The following is a 19,833-nucleotide window of genomic DNA, read 5'->3' on the forward strand; positions in this document are numbered from 1 at the left end:
ATAACAAAAAGTTTTGAGAGAAACTGTTAATTATAAATGTGCAAAATTTGGAGTGTTCTCTAAGTAGCCTGCGTAGCTCAGTCGGTAGAGCATCAGACTTTTAATCTGAGGGTCTAGGGTTCGAGTCCCTACGTGGGCGGCTGTATTTTTGCAAACTTTTTTGTTATAGTACTATGTGTTCTTGTTATGGATAGATTCGAAAACAAGTTGTGCTGGCAAAACATGAAAAACGTCAAAGTAAACGGACAACATGATCTCCACCGCCTCTTTCCGTGACGAAAGATAGGTTTATATAATATGTGGACTGATATATCATCAATATGAGCATTTATTTTCGAACGTTCGAATAGGTATTCATGATTCTTTATCTGGTTTGTTTCAACTTTTGTTGATTAATGAGTAGCACATGTATCTTATAGCTGCATAAATGACTACTTTGAGGATTCAAACGTTTACATATTGAGGGATTTCACCAACTTATTACATACATGTGATATTTTTCATACGAATTAGTTGATTTTTCAGGATAGAGTCATAGTTTTACGATCAACTTTATTTGACATTAATTTCGTTTGTCATCATTTCCTGACAGTCGCCTGAAAAAAGATTTTCGTCAATGAGAAAAAATAATTAGCAGAGCGTGGTTTCGATCCACGGACCTCTGGGTTATGGCCCAGCACGCTTCCACTGCGCCACTCTGCTCATGAGATACAGTTATGACTTTTAACTATATAGAGTGCAACCAATCACACGCGTTGCATCAGAAAACGATATTCCCGCTAAAAAGCAAATTCTTCAAGACTTTTTTTCACTAACGTTATGTTCTTGACCTGCATTTTGACTAAGAGAAATTTGATTTAGTGTTCTTAATTCGTTTCAGGCCAGGCAAACCTACGTTTCCCAGAATAATAATAGCAATTCGGGATTTCCTTGTGTGAGAAGTCTATATCATAAAGCAAATAGCAAATTGAGAGCAGAACAGTTGTAAATAAGTTGATCTGTCTTAAAATTTCTATAAATTTGAAATGACTCTGTTAACGAAGTTGTACCGTACATTATATATATGCTTACCGTACATTATCTATATGCTAAATGAAAGGTATAAACTATATTGTTTTCTCAACAATATCGTCAAGCCTGCGTAGCTCAGTCGTAGAGCATCAGACTTTTAATCTGAGGGTCTAGGGTTCGAGTCCCTACGTGGGCGATTGTAATTTTTGCTCCTTTGAGGTGGATTGATATCGTTTCTGTTCTAGACATCATTTGTTTATACATGTTATAGGTGTGATCCCTATACCTAAGTTTGAACGACTCTACAATGTCGTCTGATTGCAATTTTATTAGCAGCTGACGATGGACACAGCTGCATGGTATTTATATAGAAAAGCATCGATCATAAGTTTTGATTTTCTTTTAATTTCGATGCAAACGGGGTCAAATAATACAATAGAAACGTATTAAGTAGACTTGTAAAATAAATCTGGTCTTTTATATCAACTATTCTGTGGTATAACAAAAAGTTTGAGAGAAACTGTTAATTATAAATGTGCAAAATTTGGGAGTGTTCTCTAAGTAGCCTGCGTAGCTCAGTCGGTAGAGCATCAGACTTTTAATCTGAGGGTCTAGGGTTCGAGTCCCTACGTGGCGGCTGAATTTTTGGCAAACTTTATTGTTATAGTACTATGTGTTCTTGTTATGGATAGGTTCGAAAACAAGTTTTGCTTGCAAAACATGAAAAACGTCAAAGTAAACGACAACATGATCTCCACCGCCTCTTTCCGTGACGAAAGATAGGTTTATATAATATGTGGACTGATATATCATCAATATGAGCATTTATTTTCGAACGTTCGAATAGGTATTCATGATTCTTTATCTGGTTTGTTTAAACTTTGTTGATTAATGAGTAGCACATGTATATTATAGCTGCATAAATGACTACTTTGAGGATTCAAACGTTACATATTGAGGGATTTCACCAACTTATTACATACATGTGATATTTTTCATACTGAATTAGTTGATTTTTCAGGATAGAGTCATAGTTTTACGATCAACTTTATTTTGACTGTAATTTCGTTTGTCATCATTTCCTGACAGTCGCCTGAAAAAGATTTTCGTCAATGAGAAAAAATAATTAGCAGAGCGTGGTTTCGATCCACGGACCTCTGGGTTATGGGCCCAGCACGCTTCCACCTGCGCCACTCTGCTCATGAGATACAGTTATGACTTTTAACTATATAGAGTGCAACCAATCACACGCGTTGCATCAGAAAACGATATTCCCGCTAAAAAGCAAATTCCTTCAAGACTTTTTTCACTAACGTTATGTTCTTGACCCGCATTTTGACTAAGAGAAATTTGATTTAGTGTTCTTAATTCGTTTCAGGCCAGGCAAAACCTACGTTTCCAGAATAATAATAGCAATTTCGGGATTTCCTTGTGTGAGAAGTCTATATCATAAAGCAAATTGAGAGCAGAACAGTTGTAAATAAGTTGATCTGTCTTAAAATTTCTATAAATTTGAAATGACTCTGTTAACGAAGTTGTACCGTACATTATATATATGCTTACCGTACATTATCTATATGCTAAATGAAAGGTATAAACTATATTGTTTTCTCAACAATATCGTCAGCCTGCGTAGCTCAGTCGGTAGAGCATCAGACTTTTAATCTGAGGGTCTAGGGTTCGAGTCCCTACGTGGGCGATTGTAATTTTTGCTCCTTTGAGGTGGATTGATATCGTTTCTGTTCTAGACATCATTTGTTTATACATGTTATAGGTGTGATCCCTATACCTAAGTTTGAACGACTCTACAATGTCGTCTGATTGCAATTTTATTAGCAGCTGACGATGGACACAGCTGCATGGTATTTATATAGAAAAGCATCGATCATAAGTTTTGATTTTCTTTTAATTTCGATGCAAACGGGTCAAATAATACAATAGAAACGTATTAAGTAGACTTGTAAAATAAATCTGGTCTTTTATATCAACTATTCTGTGGTATAACAAAAAGTTTTGAGAGAAACTGTTAATTATAAATGTGCAAAATTTGGGAGTGTTCTCTAAGTAGCCTGCGTAGCTCAGTCGGTAGAGCATCAGACTTTTAATCTGAGGGTCTAGGGTTCGAGTCCCTACGTGGGCGGCTGAATTTTTGGCAAACTTTATTGTTATAGTACTATGTGTTCTTGTTATGGATAGGTTCGAAAACAAGTTTTGCTTGCAAAACATGAAAAACGTCAAAGTAAACGACAACATGATCTCCACCGCCTCTTTCCGTGACGAAAGATAGGTTTATATAATATGTGGACTGATATATCATCAATATGAGCATTTATTTTCGAACGTTCGAATAGGTATTCATGATTCTTTATCTGGTTTGTTTAAACTTTTGTTGATTAATGAGTAGCACATGTATATTATAGCTGCATAAATGACTACTTTGAGGATTCAAACGTTTACATATTGAGGGATTTCACCAACTTATTACATACATGTGATATTTTTCATACTGAATTAGTTGATTTTTCAGGATAGAGTCATAGTTTTACGATCAACTTTATTTTGACTGTAATTTCGTTTGTCATCATTTCCTGACAGTCGCCTGAAAAAAGATTTTCGTCAATGAGAAAAAATAATTAGCAGAGCGTGGTTTCGATCCACGGACCTCTGGGTTATGGGCCCAGCACGCTTCCACTGCGCCACTCTGCTCATGAGATACAGTTATGACTTTTAACTATATAGAGTGCAACCAATCACACGCGTTGCATCAGAAAACGATATTCCCGCTAAAAAGCAAATTCTTCAAGACTTTTTTCACTAACGTTATGTTCTTGACCCGCATTTTGACTAAGAGAAATTTGATTTAGTGTTCTTAATTCGTTTCAGGCCAGGCAAACCTACGTTTCCCAGAATAATAATAGCAATTTCGGGATTTCCTTGTGTGAGAAGTCTATATCATAAAGCAAATTGAGAGCAGAACAGTTGTAAATAAGTTGATCTGTCTTAAAATTTCTATAAATTTGAAATGACTCTGTTAACGAAGTTGTACCGTACATTATATATATGCTTACCGTACATTATCTATATGCTAAATGAAAGGTATAAACTATATTGTTTTCTCAACAATATCGTCAGCCTGCGTAGCTCAGTCGGTAGAGCATCAGACTTTTAATCTGAGGGTCTAGGGTTCGAGTCCCTACGTGGGCGATTGTAATTTTTGCTCCTTTGAGGTGGATTGATATCGTTTCTGTTCTAGACATCATTTGTTTATACATGTTATAGGTGTGATCCCTATACCTAAGTTTGAACGACTCTACAATGTCGTCTGATTGCAATTTTATTAGCAGCTGACGATGGACACAGCTGCATGGTATTTATATAGAAAAGCATCGATCATAAGTTTTGATTTTCTTTTAATTTCGATGCAAACGGGTCAAATAATACAATAGAAACGTATTAAGTAGACTTGTAAAATAAATCTGGTCTTTTATATCAACTATTCTGTGGTATAACAAAAAGTTTTGAGAGAAACTGTTAATTATAAATGTGCAAAATTTGGGAGTGTTCTCTAAGTAGCCTGCGTAGCTCAGTCGGTAGAGCATCAGACTTTTAATCTGAGGGTCTAGGGTTCGAGTCCCTACGTGGGCGGCTGAATTTTTGGCAAACTTTATTGTTATAGTACTATGTGTTCTTGTTATGGATAGGTTCGAAAACAAGTTTTGCTTGCAAAACATGAAAAACGTCAAAGTAAACGACAACATGATCTCCACCGCCTCTTTCCGTGACGAAAGATAGGTTTATATAATATGTGGACTGATATATCATCAATATGAGCATTTATTTTCGAACGTTCGAATAGGTATTCATGATTCTTTATCTGGTTTGTTTAAACTTTTGTTGATTAATGAGTAGCACATGTATATTATAGCTGCATAAATGACTACTTTGAGGATTCAAACGTTTACATATTGAGGGATTTCACCAACTTATTACATACATGTGATATTTTTCATACTGAATTAGTTGATTTTTCAGGATAGAGTCATAGTTTTACGATCAACTTTATTTTGACTGTAATTTCGTTTGTCATCATTTCCTGACAGTCGCCTGAAAAAAGATTTTCGTCAATGAGAAAAAATAATTAGCAGAGCGTGGTTTCGATCCACGGACCTCTGGGTTATGGGCCCAGCACGCTTCCACTGCGCCACTCTGCTCATGAGATACAGTTATGACTTTTAACTATATAGAGTGCAACCAATCACACGCGTTGCATCAGAAAACGATATTCCCGCTAAAAAGCAAATTCTTCAAGACTTTTTTCACTAACGTTATGTTCTTGACCCGCATTTTGACTAAGAGAAATTTGATTTAGTGTTCTTAATTCGTTTCAGGCCAGGCAAACCTACGTTTCCCAGAATAATAATAGCAATTTCGGGATTTCCTTGTGTGAGAAGTCTATATCATAAAGCAAATTGAGAGCAGAACAGTTGTAAATAAGTTGATCTGTCTTAAAATTTCTATAAATTTGAAATGACTCTGTTAACGAAGTTGTACCGTACATTATATATATGCTTACCGTACATTATCTATATGCTAAATGAAAGGTATAAACTATATTGTTTTCTCAACAATATCGTCAGCCTGCGTAGCTCAGTCGGTAGAGCATCAGACTTTTAATCTGAGGGTCTAGGGTTCGAGTCCCTACGTGGGCGATTGTAATTTTTGCTCCTTTGAGGTGGATTGATATCGTTTCTGTTCTAGACATCATTTGTTTATACATGTTATAGGTGTGATCCCTATACCTAAGTTTGAACGACTCTACAATGTCGTCTGATTGCAATTTTATTAGCAGCTGACGATGGACACAGCTGCATGGTATTTATATAGAAAAGCATCGATCATAAGTTTTGATTTTCTTTTAATTTCGATGCAAACGGGTCAAATAATACAATAGAAACGTATTAAGTAGACTTGTAAAATAAATCTGGTCTTTTATATCAACTATTCTGTGGTATAACAAAAAGTTTTGAGAGAAACTGTTAATTATAAATGTGCAAAATTTGGGAGTGTTCTCTAAGTAGCCTGCGTAGCTCAGTCGGTAGAGCATCAGACTTTTAATCTGAGGGTCTAGGGTTCGAGTCCCTACGTGGGCGGCTGAATTTTTGGCAAACTTTATTGTTATAGTACTATGTGTTCTTGTTATGGATAGGTTCGAAAACAAGTTTTGCTTGCAAAACATGAAAAACGTCAAAGTAAACGACAACATGATCTCCACCGCCTCTTTCCGTGACGAAAGATAGGTTTATATAATATGTGGACTGATATATCATCAATATGAGCATTTATTTTCGAACGTTCGAATAGGTATTCATGATTCTTTATCTGGTTTGTTTAAACTTTTGTTGATTAATGAGTAGCACATGTATATTATAGCTGCATAAATGACTACTTTGAGGATTCAAACGTTTACATATTGAGGGATTTCACCAACTTATTACATACATGTGATATTTTTCATACTGAATTAGTTGATTTTTCAGGATAGAGTCATAGTTTTACGATCAACTTTATTTTGACTGTAATTTCGTTTGTCATCATTTCCTGACAGTCGCCTGAAAAAAGATTTTCGTCAATGAGAAAAAATAATTAGCAGAGCGTGGTTTCGATCCACGGACCTCTGGGTTATGGGCCCAGCACGCTTCCACTGCGCCACTCTGCTCATGAGATACAGTTATGACTTTTAACTATATAGAGTGCAACCAATCACACGCGTTGCATCAGAAAACGATATTCCCGCTAAAAAGCAAATTCTTCAAGACTTTTTTCACTAACGTTATGTTCTTGACCCGCATTTTGACTAAGAGAAATTTGATTTAGTGTTCTTAATTCGTTTCAGGCCAGGCAAACCTACGTTTCCCAGAATAATAATAGCAATTTCGGGATTTCCTTGTGTGAGAAGTCTATATCATAAAGCAAATTGAGAGCAGAACAGTTGTAAATAAGTTGATCTGTCTTAAAATTTCTATAAATTTGAAATGACTCTGTTAACGAAGTTGTACCGTACATTATATATATGCTTACCGTACATTATCTATATGCTAAATGAAAGGTATAAACTATATTGTTTTCTCAACAATATCGTCAGCCTGCGTAGCTCAGTCGGTAGAGCATCAGACTTTTAATCTGAGGGTCTAGGGTTCGAGTCCCTACGTGGGCGATTGTAATTTTTGCTCCTTTGAGGTGGATTGATATCGTTTCTGTTCTAGACATCATTTGTTTATACATGTTATAGGTGTGATCCCTATACCTAAGTTTGAACGACTCTACAATGTCGTCTGATTGCAATTTTATTAGCAGCTGACGATGGACACAGCTGCATGGTATTTATATAGAAAAGCATCGATCATAAGTTTTGATTTTCTTTTAATTTCGATGCAAACGGGTCAAATAATACAATAGAAACGTATTAAGTAGACTTGTAAAATAAATCTGGTCTTTTATATCAACTATTCTGTGGTATAACAAAAAGTTTTGAGAGAAACTGTTAATTATAAATGTGCAAAATTTGGGAGTGTTCTCTAAGTAGCCTGCGTAGCTCAGTCGGTAGAGCATCAGACTTTTAATCTGAGGGTCTAGGGTTCGAGTCCCTACGTGGGCGGCTGAATTTTTGGCAAACTTTATTGTTATAGTACTATGTGTTCTTGTTATGGATAGGTTCGAAAACAAGTTTTGCTTGCAAAACATGAAAAACGTCAAAGTAAACGACAACATGATCTCCACCGCCTCTTTCCGTGACGAAAGATAGGTTTATATAATATGTGGACTGATATATCATCAATATGAGCATTTATTTTCGAACGTTCGAATAGGTATTCATGATTCTTTATCTGGTTTGTTTAAACTTTTGTTGATTAATGAGTAGCACATGTATATTATAGCTGCATAAATGACTACTTTGAGGATTCAAACGTTTACATATTGAGGGATTTCACCAACTTATTACATACATGTGATATTTTTCATACTGAATTAGTTGATTTTTCAGGATAGAGTCATAGTTTTACGATCAACTTTATTTTGACTGTAATTTCGTTTGTCATCATTTCCTGACAGTCGCCTGAAAAAAGATTTTCGTCAATGAGAAAAAATAATTAGCAGAGCGTGGTTTCGATCCACGGACCTCTGGGTTATGGGCCCAGCACGCTTCCACTGCGCCACTCTGCTCATGAGATACAGTTATGACTTTTAACTATATAGAGTGCAACCAATCACACGCGTTGCATCAGAAAACGATATTCCCGCTAAAAAGCAAATTCTTCAAGACTTTTTTCACTAACGTTATGTTCTTGACCCGCATTTTGACTAAGAGAAATTTGATTTAGTGTTCTTAATTCGTTTCAGGCCAGGCAAACCTACGTTTCCCAGAATAATAATAGCAATTTCGGGATTTCCTTGTGTGAGAAGTCTATATCATAAAGCAAATTGAGAGCAGAACAGTTGTAAATAAGTTGATCTGTCTTAAAATTTCTATAAATTTGAAATGACTCTGTTAACGAAGTTGTACCGTACATTATATATATGCTTACCGTACATTATCTATATGCTAAATGAAAGGTATAAACTATATTGTTTTCTCAACAATATCGTCAGCCTGCGTAGCTCAGTCGGTAGAGCATCAGACTTTTAATCTGAGGGTCTAGGGTTCGAGTCCCTACGTGGGCGATTGTAATTTTTGCTCCTTTGAGGTGGATTGATATCGTTTCTGTTCTAGACATCATTTGTTTATACATGTTATAGGTGTGATCCCTATACCTAAGTTTGAACGACTCTACAATGTCGTCTGATTGCAATTTTATTAGCAGCTGACGATGGACACAGCTGCATGGTATTTATATAGAAAAGCATCGATCATAAGTTTTGATTTTCTTTTAATTTCGATGCAAACGGGTCAAATAATACAATAGAAACGTATTAAGTAGACTTGTAAAATAAATCTGGTCTTTTATATCAACTATTCTGTGGTATAACAAAAAGTTTTGAGAGAAACTGTTAATTATAAATGTGCAAAATTTGGGAGTGTTCTCTAAGTAGCCTGCGTAGCTCAGTCGGTAGAGCATCAGACTTTTAATCTGAGGGTCTAGGGTTCGAGTCCCTACGTGGGCGGCTGAATTTTTGGCAAACTTTATTGTTATAGTACTATGTGTTCTTGTTATGGATAGGTTCGAAAACAAGTTTTGCTTGCAAAACATGAAAAACGTCAAAGTAAACGACAACATGATCTCCACCGCCTCTTTCCGTGACGAAAGATAGGTTTATATAATATGTGGACTGATATATCATCAATATGAGCATTTATTTTCGAACGTTCGAATAGGTATTCATGATTCTTTATCTGGTTTGTTTAAACTTTTGTTGATTAATGAGTAGCACATGTATATTATAGCTGCATAAATGACTACTTTGAGGATTCAAACGTTTACATATTGAGGGATTTCACCAACTTATTACATACATGTGATATTTTTCATACTGAATTAGTTGATTTTTCAGGATAGAGTCATAGTTTTACGATCAACTTTATTTTGACTGTAATTTCGTTTGTCATCATTTCCTGACAGTCGCCTGAAAAAAGATTTTCGTCAATGAGAAAAAATAATTAGCAGAGCGTGGTTTCGATCCACGGACCTCTGGGTTATGGGCCCAGCACGCTTCCACTGCGCCACTCTGCTCATGAGATACAGTTATGACTTTTAACTATATAGAGTGCAACCAATCACACGCGTTGCATCAGAAAACGATATTCCCGCTAAAAAGCAAATTCTTCAAGACTTTTTTCACTAACGTTATGTTCTTGACCCGCATTTTGACTAAGAGAAATTTGATTTAGTGTTCTTAATTCGTTTCAGGCCAGGCAAACCTACGTTTCCCAGAATAATAATAGCAATTTCGGGATTTCCTTGTGTGAGAAGTCTATATCATAAAGCAAATTGAGAGCAGAACAGTTGTAAATAAGTTGATCTGTCTTAAAATTTCTATAAATTTGAAATGACTCTGTTAACGAAGTTGTACCGTACATTATATATGCTTACCGTACATTATCTATATGCTAAATGAAAGGTATAAACTATATTGTTTTCTCAACAATATCGTCAGCCTGCGTAGCTCAGTCGGTAGAGCATCAGACTTTTAATCTGAGGGTCTAGGGTTCGAGTCCCTACGTGGGCGATTGTAATTTTTGCTCCTTTGAGGTGGATTGATATCGTTTCTGTTCTAGACATCATTTGTTTATACATGTTATAGGTGTGATCCCTATACCTAAGTTTGAACGACTCTACAATGTCGTCTGATTGCAATTTTATTAGCAGCTGACGATGGACACAGCTGCATGGTATTTATATAGAAAAGCATCGATCATAAGTTTTGATTTTCTTTTAATTTCGATGCAAACGGGTCAAATAATACAATAGAAACGTATTAAGTAGACTTGTAAAATAAATCTGGTCTTTTATATCAACTATTCTGTGGTATAACAAAAAGTTTTGAGAGAAACTGTTAATTATAAATGTGCAAAATTTGGGAGTGTTCTCTAAGTAGCCTGCGTAGCTCAGTCGGTAGAGCATCAGACTTTTAATCTGAGGGTCTAGGGTTCGAGTCCCTACGTGGGCGGCTGAATTTTTGGCAAACTTTATTGTTATAGTACTATGTGTTCTTGTTATGGATAGGTTCGAAAACAAGTTTTGCTTGCAAAACATGAAAAACGTCAAAGTAAACGACAACATGATCTCCACCGCCTCTTTCCGTGACGAAAGATAGGTTTATATAATATGTGGACTGATATATCATCAATATGAGCATTTATTTTCGAACGTTCGAATAGGTATTCATGATTCTTTATCTGGTTTGTTTAAACTTTTGTTGATTAATGAGTAGCACATGTATATTATAGCTGCATAAATGACTACTTTGAGGATTCAAACGTTTACATATTGAGGGATTTCACCAACTTATTACATACATGTGATATTTTTCATACTGAATTAGTTGATTTTTCAGGATAGAGTCATAGTTTTACGATCAACTTTATTTTGACTGTAATTTCGTTTGTCATCATTTCCTGACAGTCGCCTGAAAAAAGATTTTCGTCAATGAGAAAAAATAATTAGCAGAGCGTGGTTTCGATCCACGGACCTCTGGGTTATGGGCCCAGCACGCTTCCACTGCGCCACTCTGCTCATGAGATACAGTTATGACTTTTAACTATATAGAGTGCAACCAATCACACGCGTTGCATCAGAAAACGATATTCCCGCTAAAAAGCAAATTCTTCAAGACTTTTTTCACTAACGTTATGTTCTTGACCCGCATTTTGACTAAGAGAAATTTGATTTAGTGTTCTTAATTCGTTTCAGGCCAGGCAAACCTACGTTTCCCAGAATAATAATAGCAATTTCGGGATTTCCTTGTGTGAGAAGTCTATATCATAAAGCAAATTGAGAGCAGAACAGTTGTAAATAAGTTGATCTGTCTTAAAATTTCTATAAATTTGAAATGACTCTGTTAACGAAGTTGTACCGTACATTATATATATGCTTACCGTACATTATCTATATGCTAAATGAAAGGTATAAACTATATTGTTTTCTCAACAATATCGTCAGCCTGCGTAGCTCAGTCGGTAGAGCATCAGACTTTTAATCTGAGGGTCTAGGGTTCGAGTCCCTACGTGGGCGATTGTAATTTTTGCTCCTTTGAGGTGGATTGATATCGTTTCTGTTCTAGACATCATTTGTTTATACATGTTATAGGTGTGATCCCTATACCTAAGTTTGAACGACTCTACAATGTCGTCTGATTGCAATTTTATTAGCAGCTGACGATGGACACAGCTGCATGGTATTTATATAGAAAAGCATCGATCATAAGTTTTGATTTTCTTTTAATTTCGATGCAAACGGGTCAAATAATACAATAGAAACGTATTAAGTAGACTTGTAAAATAAATCTGGTCTTTTATATCAACTATTCTGTGGTATAACAAAAAGTTTTGAGAGAAACTGTTAATTATAAATGTGCAAAATTTGGGAGTGTTCTCTAAGTAGCCTGCGTAGCTCAGTCGGTAGAGCATCAGACTTTTAATCTGAGGGTCTAGGGTTCGAGTCCCTACGTGGGCGGCTGAATTTTTGGCAAACTTTATTGTTATAGTACTATGTGTTCTTGTTATGGATAGGTTCGAAAACAAGTTTTGCTTGCAAAACATGAAAAACGTCAAAGTAAACGACAACATGATCTCCACCGCCTCTTTCCGTGACGAAAGATAGGTTTATATAATATGTGGACTGATATATCATCAATATGAGCATTTATTTTCGAACGTTCGAATAGGTATTCATGATTCTTTATCTGGTTTGTTTAAACTTTTGTTGATTAATGAGTAGCACATGTATATTATAGCTGCATAAATGACTACTTTGAGGATTCAAACGTTTACATATTGAGGGATTTCACCAACTTATTACATACATGTGATATTTTTCATACTGAATTAGTTGATTTTTCAGGATAGAGTCATAGTTTTACGATCAACTTTATTTTGACTGTAATTTCGTTTGTCATCATTTCCTGACAGTCGCCTGAAAAAAGATTTTCGTCAATGAGAAAAAATAATTAGCAGAGCGTGGTTTCGATCCACGGACCTCTGGGTTATGGGCCCAGCACGCTTCCACTGCGCCACTCTGCTCATGAGATACAGTTATGACTTTTAACTATATAGAGTGCAACCAATCACACGCGTTGCATCAGAAAACGATATTCCCGCTAAAAAGCAAATTCTTCAAGACTTTTTTCACTAACGTTATGTTCTTGACCCGCATTTTGACTAAGAGAAATTTGATTTAGTGTTCTTAATTCGTTTCAGGCCAGGCAAACCTACGTTTCCCAGAATAATAATAGCAATTTCGGGATTTCCTTGTGTGAGAAGTCTATATCATAAAGCAAATTGAGAGCAGAACAGTTGTAAATAAGTTGATCTGTCTTAAAATTTCTATAAATTTGAAATGACTCTGTTAACGAAGTTGTACCGTACATTATATATATGCTTACCGTACATTATCTATATGCTAAATGAAAGGTATAAACTATATTGTTTTCTCAACAATATCGTCAGCCTGCGTAGCTCAGTCGGTAGAGCATCAGACTTTTAATCTGAGGGTCTAGGGTTCGAGTCCCTACGTGGGCGATTGTAATTTTTGCTCCTTTGAGGTGGATTGATATCGTTTCTGTTCTAGACATCATTTGTTTATACATGTTATAGGTGTGATCCCTATACCTAAGTTTGAACGACTCTACAATGTCGTCTGATTGCAATTTTATTAGCAGCTGACGATGGACACAGCTGCATGGTATTTATATAGAAAAGCATCGATCATAAGTTTTGATTTTCTTTTAATTTCGATGCAAACGGGTCAAATAAAACAATAGAATCGTATCGTATTAAGTAGACTTGTAAAATAAATCTGGTCTTTTATATCAACTATTCTGTGGTATAACAAAAAGTTTGAGAGAAACTGTTAATTATAAATGTGCAAAATTTGGGAGTGTTCTCTAAGTAGCCTGCGTAGCTCAGTCGGTAGAGCATCAGACTTTTAATCTGAGGGTCTAGGGTTCGAGTCCCTACGTGGGCGCTGTATTTTTTGCAAACTTTTTTGTTATAGTACTATGTGTTCTTGTTATGGATAGATTCGAAAACAAGTTGTGCTTGCAAAACATGAAAAACGTCAAAGTAAACGACAACATGATCTCCACCGCCTCTTTCCGTGACGAAAGATAGGTTTATATAATATGTGGACTGATATATCATCAATATGAGCATTTATTTTCGAACGTTCGAATAGGTATTCATGATTCTTTATCTGGTTTGTTCAACTTTTGTTGATTAATGAGTAGCACATGTATCTTATAGCTGCATAAATGACTACTTTGAGGATTCAAACGTTTACATATTGAGGGATTTCACCAACTTATTACATACATGTGATATTTTTCATACTGAATTAGTTGATTTTTCAGGATAGAGTCATAGTTTTACGATCAACTTTATTTTGACATTAATTTCGTTTGTCATCATTTCCTGACAGTCGCCTGAAAAAAGATTTTCGTCAATGAGAAAAAATAATTAGCAGAGCGTGGTTTCGATCCACGGACCTCTGGTTATGGGCCCAGCACGCTTCCACTGCGCCACTCTGCTCATGAGATACAGTTATGACTTTTAACTATATAGAGTGCAACCAATCACACGCGTTGCATCAGAAAACGATATTCCCGCTAAAAAGCAAATTCTTCAAGACTTTTTTTCACTAACGTTATGTTCTTGACCTGCATTTTGACTAAGAGAAATTTGATTTAGTGTTCTTAATTCGTTTCAGGCCAGGCAAACCTACGTTTCCCAGAATAATAATAGCAATTTCGGGATTTCCTTGTGTGAGAAGTCTATATCATAAAGCAAATTGAGAGCAGAACAGTTGTAAATAAGTTGATCTGTCTTAAAATTTCTATAAATTTGAAATGACTCTGTTAACGAAGTTGTACCGTACATTATATATATGCTTACCGTACATTATCTATATGCTAAATGAAAGGTATAAACTATATTGTTTTCTAAACATTATCGTCAGCCTGCGTAGCTCAGTCGGTAGAGCATCAGACTTTTAATCTGAGGGTCTAGGGTTCGAGTCCCTACGTGGGCGATTGTAATTTTTGCTCCTTTGAGGTGGATTGATATCGTTTCTGTTCTAGACATCATTTGTTTATACATGTTATAGGTGTGATCCCTATACTAAGTTTGAACGACTCTACAATGTCGTCTGATTGCAATTTTATTAGCAGCTGACGATGGACACAGCTGCATGGTATTTATATAGAAAAGCATCGATCATAAGTTTTGATTTTCTTTTAATTTCGATGCAAACGGGTCAAATAAAACAATAGAATCGTATCGTATTAAGTAGACTTGTAAAATAAATCTGGTCTTTTATATCAACTATTCTGTGGTATAACAAAAAGTTTTGAGAGAAACTGTTAATTATAAATGTGCAAATTTGGGAGTGTTCTCTAAGTAGCCTGCGTAGCTCAGTCGGTAGAGCATCAGACTTTTAATCTGAGGGTCTAGGGTTCGAGTCCCTACGTGGGCGGCTGTATTTTTTGCAAACTTTTTTGTTATAGTACTATGTGTTCTTGTTATGGATAGATTCGAAAACAAGTTGTGCTTGCAAAACATGAAAAACGTCAAAGTAAACGACAACATGATCTCCACCGCCTCTTTCCGTGACGAAAGATAGGTTTATATAATATGTGGACTGATATATCATCAATATGAGCATTTATTTTCGAACGTTCGAATAGGTATTCATGATTCTTTATCTGGTTTGTTTCAACTTTTGTTGATTAATGAGTAGCACATGTATCTTATAGCTGCATAAATGACTACTTTGAGGATTCAAACGTTTACATATTGAGGGATTTCACCAACTTATTACATACATGTGATATTTTTCATACTGAATTAGTTGATTTTTCAGGATAGAGTCATAGTTTTACGATCAACTTTATTTTGACATTAATTTCGTTTGTCATCATTCCTGACAGTCGCCTGAAAAAAGATTTTCGTCAATGAGAAAAAATAATTAGCAGAGCGTGGTTTCGATCCACGGACCTCTGGGTTATGGGCCCAGCACGCTTCCACTGCGCCACTCTGCTCATGAGATACAGTTATGACTTTTAACTATATAGAGTGCAACCAATCACACGCGTTGCATCAGAAAACGATATTCCCGCTAAAAAGCAAATTCTTCAAGACTTTTTTTCACTAACGTTATGTTCTTGACCTGCATTTTGACTAAGAGAAATTTGATTTAGTGTTCTTAATTCGTTTCAGGCCAGGCAAACCTACGTTTCCCAGAATAATAATAGCAATTTCGGGATTTCCTTGTGTGAGAAGTCTATATCATAAAGCAAATTGAGAGCAGAACAGTTGTAAATAAGTTGATCTGTCTTAAAATTTCTATAAATTTGAAATGACTCTGTTAACGAAGTTGTACCGTACATTATATATATGCTTACCGTACATTATCTATATGCTAAATGAAAGGTATAAACTATATTGTTTTCTAAACATTATCGTCAGCCTGCGTAGCTCAGTCGGTAGAGCATCAGACTTTTAATCTGAGGGTCTAGGGTTCGAGTCCCTACGTGGGCGATTGTAATTTTTGCTCCTTTGAGGTGGATTGATATCGTTTCTGTTCTAGACATCATTTGTTTATACATGTTATAGGTGTGATCCCTATACCTAAGTTTGAACGACTCTACAATGTCGTCTGATTGCAATTTTATTAGCAGCTGACGATGGACACAGCTGCATGGTATTTATATAGAAAAGCATCGATCATAAGTTTTGATTTTCTTTTAATTTCGATGCAAACGGGTCAAATAAAACAATAGAATCGTATCGTATTAAGTAGACTTGTAAAATAAATCTGGTCTTTTATATCAACTATTCTGTGGTATAACAAAAAGTTTTGAGAGAAACTGTTAATTATAAATGTGCAAAATTTGGGAGTGTTCTCTAAGTAGCCTGCGTAGCTCAGTCGGTAGAGCATCAGACTTTTAATCTGAGGGTCTAGGGTTCGAGTCCCTACGTGGGCGGCTGTATTTTTTGCAAACTTTTTTGTTATAGTACTATGTGTTCTTGTTATGGATAGATTCGAAAACAAGTTGTGCTTGCAAAACATGAAAAACGTCAAAGTAAACGACAACATGATCTCCACCGCCTCTTTCCGTGACGAAAGATAGGTTTATATAATATGTGGACTGATATATCATCAATATGAGCATTTATTTTCGAACGTTCGAATAGGTATTCATGATTCTTTATCTGGTTTGTTTCAACTTTTGTTGATTAATGAGTAGCACATGTATCTTATAGCTGCATAAATGACTACTTTGAGGATTCAAACGTTTACATATTGAGGGATTTCACCAACTTATTACATACATGTGATATTTTTCATACTGAATTAGTTGATTTTTCAGGATAGAGTCATAGTTTTACGATCAACTTTATTTTGACATTAATTTCGTTTGTCATCATTTCCTGACAGTCGCCTGAAAAAAGATTTTCGTCAATGAGAAAAAATAATTAGCAGAGCGTGGTTTCGATCCACGGACCTCTGGGTTATGGGCCCAGCACGCTTCCACTGCGCCACTCTGCTCATGAGATACAGTTATGACTTTTAACTATATAGAGTGCAACCAATCACACGCGTTGCATCAGAAAACGATATTCCCGCTAAAAAGCAAATTCTTCAAGACTTTTTTTCACTAACGTTATGTTCTTGACCTGCATTTTGACTAAGAGAAATTTGATTTAGTGTTCTTAATTCGTTTCAGGCCAGGCAAACCTACGTTTCCCAGAATAATAATAGCAATTTCGGGATTTCCTTGTGTGAGAAGTCTATATCATAAAGCAAATTGAGAGCAGAACAGTTGTAAATAAGTTGATCTGTCTTAAAATTTCTATAAATTTGAAATGACTCTGTTAACGAAGTTGTACCGTACATTAATATATATGCTTACCGTACATTATCTATATGCTAAATGAAAGGTATAAACTATATTGTTTTCTAAACATTATCGTCAGCCTGCGTAGCTCAGTCGGTAGAGCATCAGACTTTTAATCTGAGGGTCTAGGGTTCGAGTCCCTACGTGGGCGATTGTAATTTTTGCTCCTTTGAGGTGGATTGATATCGTTTCTGTTCTAGACATCATTTGTTTATACATGTTATAGGTGTGATCCCTATACCTAAGTTTGAACGACTCTACAATGTCGTCTGATTGCAATTTTATTAGCAGCTGACGATGGACACAGCTGCATGGTATTTATATAGAAAAGCATCGATCATAAGTTTTGATTTCTTTTAATTTCGATGCAAACGGGTCCAAATAAAACAATAGAATCGTATCGTATTAAGTAGACTTGTAAAATAAATCTGGTCTTTTATATCAACTATTCTGTGGTATAACAAAAAGTTTTGAGAGAAACTGTTAATTATAAATGTGCAAAATTTGGGAGTGTTCTCTAAGTAGCCTGCGTAGCTCAGTCGGTAGAGCATCAGACTTTTAATCTGAGGGTCTAGGGTTCGAGTCCCTACGTGGGCGGCTGTATTTTTTGCAAACTTTTTTGTTATAGTACTATGTGTTCTTGTTATGGATAGATTCGAAAACAAGTTGTGCTTGCAAAACATGAAAAACGTCAAAGTAAACGACAACATGATCTCCACCGCCTCTTTCCGTGACGAAAGATAGGTTTATATAATATGTGGACTGATATATCATCAATATGAGCATTTATTTTCGAACGTTCGAATAGGTATTCATGATTCTTTATCTGGTTTGTTTCAACTTTTGTTGATTAATGAGTAGCACATGTATCTTATAGCTGCATAAATGACTACTTTGAGGATTCAAACGTTACATATTGAGGGATTTCACCAACTTATTACATACATGTGATATTTTTCATACTGAATTAGTTGATTTTTCAGGATAGAGTCATAGTTTTACGATCAACTTTATTTTGACATTAATTTCGTTTGTCATCATTTCCTGACAGTCGCCTGAAAAAAGATTTTCGTCAATGAGAAAAAATAATTAGCAGAGCGTGGTTTCGATCCACGGACCTCTGGGTTATGGGCCCAGCACGCTTCCACTGCGCCACTCTGCTCATGAGATACAGTTATGACTTTTAACTATATAGAGTGCAACCAATCACACGCGTTGCATCAGAAAACGATATTCCCGCTAAAAAGCAAATTCTTCAAGACTTTTTTTCACTAACGTTATGTTCTTGACCTGCATTTTGACTAAGAGAAATTTGATTTAGTGTTCTTAATTCGTTTCAGGCCAGGCAAACCTACGTTTCCCAGAATAATAATAGCAATTTCGGGATTTCCTTGTGTGAGAAGTCTATATCATAAAGCAAATTGAGAGCAGAACAGTTGTAAATAAGTTGATCTGTCTTAAAATTTCTATAATTTGAAATGACTCTGTTAACGAAGTTGTACCGTACATTATATATATGCTTACCGTACATTATCTATATGCTAAATGAAAGGTATAAACTATATTGTTTTCTAAACATTATCGTCAGCCTGCGTAGCTCAGTCGGTAGAAGCATCAGACTTTTAATCTGAGGGTCTAGGGTTCGAGTCCCTACGTGGGCGATTGTAATTTTTGCTCCTTTGAGGTGGATTGATATCGTTTCTGTTCTAGACATCATTTGTTTATACATGTTATAGGTGTGATCCCTATACCTAAGTTTGAACGACTCTACAATGTCGTCTGATTGCAATTTTATTAGCAGCTGACGATGGACACAGCTGCATGGTATTTATATAGAAAAAGCATCGATCATAAGTTTTGATTTTCTTTTAATTTCGATGCAAACGGGTCAAATAAAACAATAGAATCGTATCGTATTAAGTAGACTTGTAAAATAAATCTGGTCTTTTATATCAACTATCTGTGGTATAACAAAAAGTTTTGAGAGAAACTGTTAATTATAAATGTGCAAAATTTGGGAGTGTTCTCTAAGTAGCCTGCGTAGCTCAGTCGGTAGAGCATCAGACTTTTAATCTGAGGGTCTAGGTTCGAGTCCCTACGTGGGCGGCTGTATTTTTTGCAAACTTTTTTGTTATAGTACTATGTGTTCTTGTTATGGATAGATTCGAAACAAGTTGTGCTTGCAAAACATGAAAAACGTCAAAGTAAACGACA

The 19,833-nt window shown here is 35.6% G+C and overlaps 10 non-coding genes across 10 annotated transcripts; all 10 read right to left on the reverse strand.

The window, feature by feature from the left end:
* Positions 1-3,645: 3,645 nt before the first annotated feature.
* Positions 3,646-3,717, reverse strand: Trnam-cau (transfer RNA methionine (anticodon CAU)). The gene has a single exon. It is a non-coding gene; the product is annotated as a tRNA-Met (tRNA).
* Positions 3,718-5,150: 1,433 nt separating this feature from the next.
* On the reverse strand, positions 5,151-5,222 carry Trnam-cau (transfer RNA methionine (anticodon CAU)). The gene has a single exon. It is a non-coding gene; the product is annotated as a tRNA-Met (tRNA).
* A 1,433-nt stretch (positions 5,223-6,655) lies between these two features.
* On the reverse strand, positions 6,656-6,727 carry Trnam-cau (transfer RNA methionine (anticodon CAU)). The gene has a single exon. It is a non-coding gene; the product is annotated as a tRNA-Met (tRNA).
* Positions 6,728-8,160: 1,433 nt separating this feature from the next.
* Positions 8,161-8,232, reverse strand: Trnam-cau (transfer RNA methionine (anticodon CAU)). Its single transcript has one exon. It is a non-coding gene; the product is annotated as a tRNA-Met (tRNA).
* Positions 8,233-9,665: 1,433 nt separating this feature from the next.
* Trnam-cau (transfer RNA methionine (anticodon CAU)) lies at positions 9,666-9,737 on the reverse strand. The gene has a single exon. It is a non-coding gene; the product is annotated as a tRNA-Met (tRNA).
* A 1,431-nt stretch (positions 9,738-11,168) lies between these two features.
* Positions 11,169-11,240, reverse strand: Trnam-cau (transfer RNA methionine (anticodon CAU)). The gene has a single exon. It is a non-coding gene; the product is annotated as a tRNA-Met (tRNA).
* Positions 11,241-12,673: 1,433 nt separating this feature from the next.
* Trnam-cau (transfer RNA methionine (anticodon CAU)) lies at positions 12,674-12,745 on the reverse strand. The gene has a single exon. It is a non-coding gene; the product is annotated as a tRNA-Met (tRNA).
* Positions 12,746-15,687: 2,942 nt separating this feature from the next.
* On the reverse strand, positions 15,688-15,759 carry Trnam-cau (transfer RNA methionine (anticodon CAU)). Its single transcript has one exon. It is a non-coding gene; the product is annotated as a tRNA-Met (tRNA).
* Positions 15,760-17,198: 1,439 nt separating this feature from the next.
* On the reverse strand, positions 17,199-17,270 carry Trnam-cau (transfer RNA methionine (anticodon CAU)). Its single transcript has one exon. It is a non-coding gene; the product is annotated as a tRNA-Met (tRNA).
* A 1,439-nt stretch (positions 17,271-18,709) lies between these two features.
* Positions 18,710-18,781, reverse strand: Trnam-cau (transfer RNA methionine (anticodon CAU)). Its single transcript has one exon. It is a non-coding gene; the product is annotated as a tRNA-Met (tRNA).
* Positions 18,782-19,833: the final 1,052 nt, after the last annotated feature.

This window comes from Mytilus trossulus, chromosome 10 (genome assembly GCF_036588685.1).
Source record: "Mytilus trossulus isolate FHL-02 chromosome 10, PNRI_Mtr1.1.1.hap1, whole genome shotgun sequence".
Classification (NCBI taxonomy): Eukaryota; Metazoa; Mollusca; class Bivalvia; order Mytilida; family Mytilidae; genus Mytilus; species Mytilus trossulus.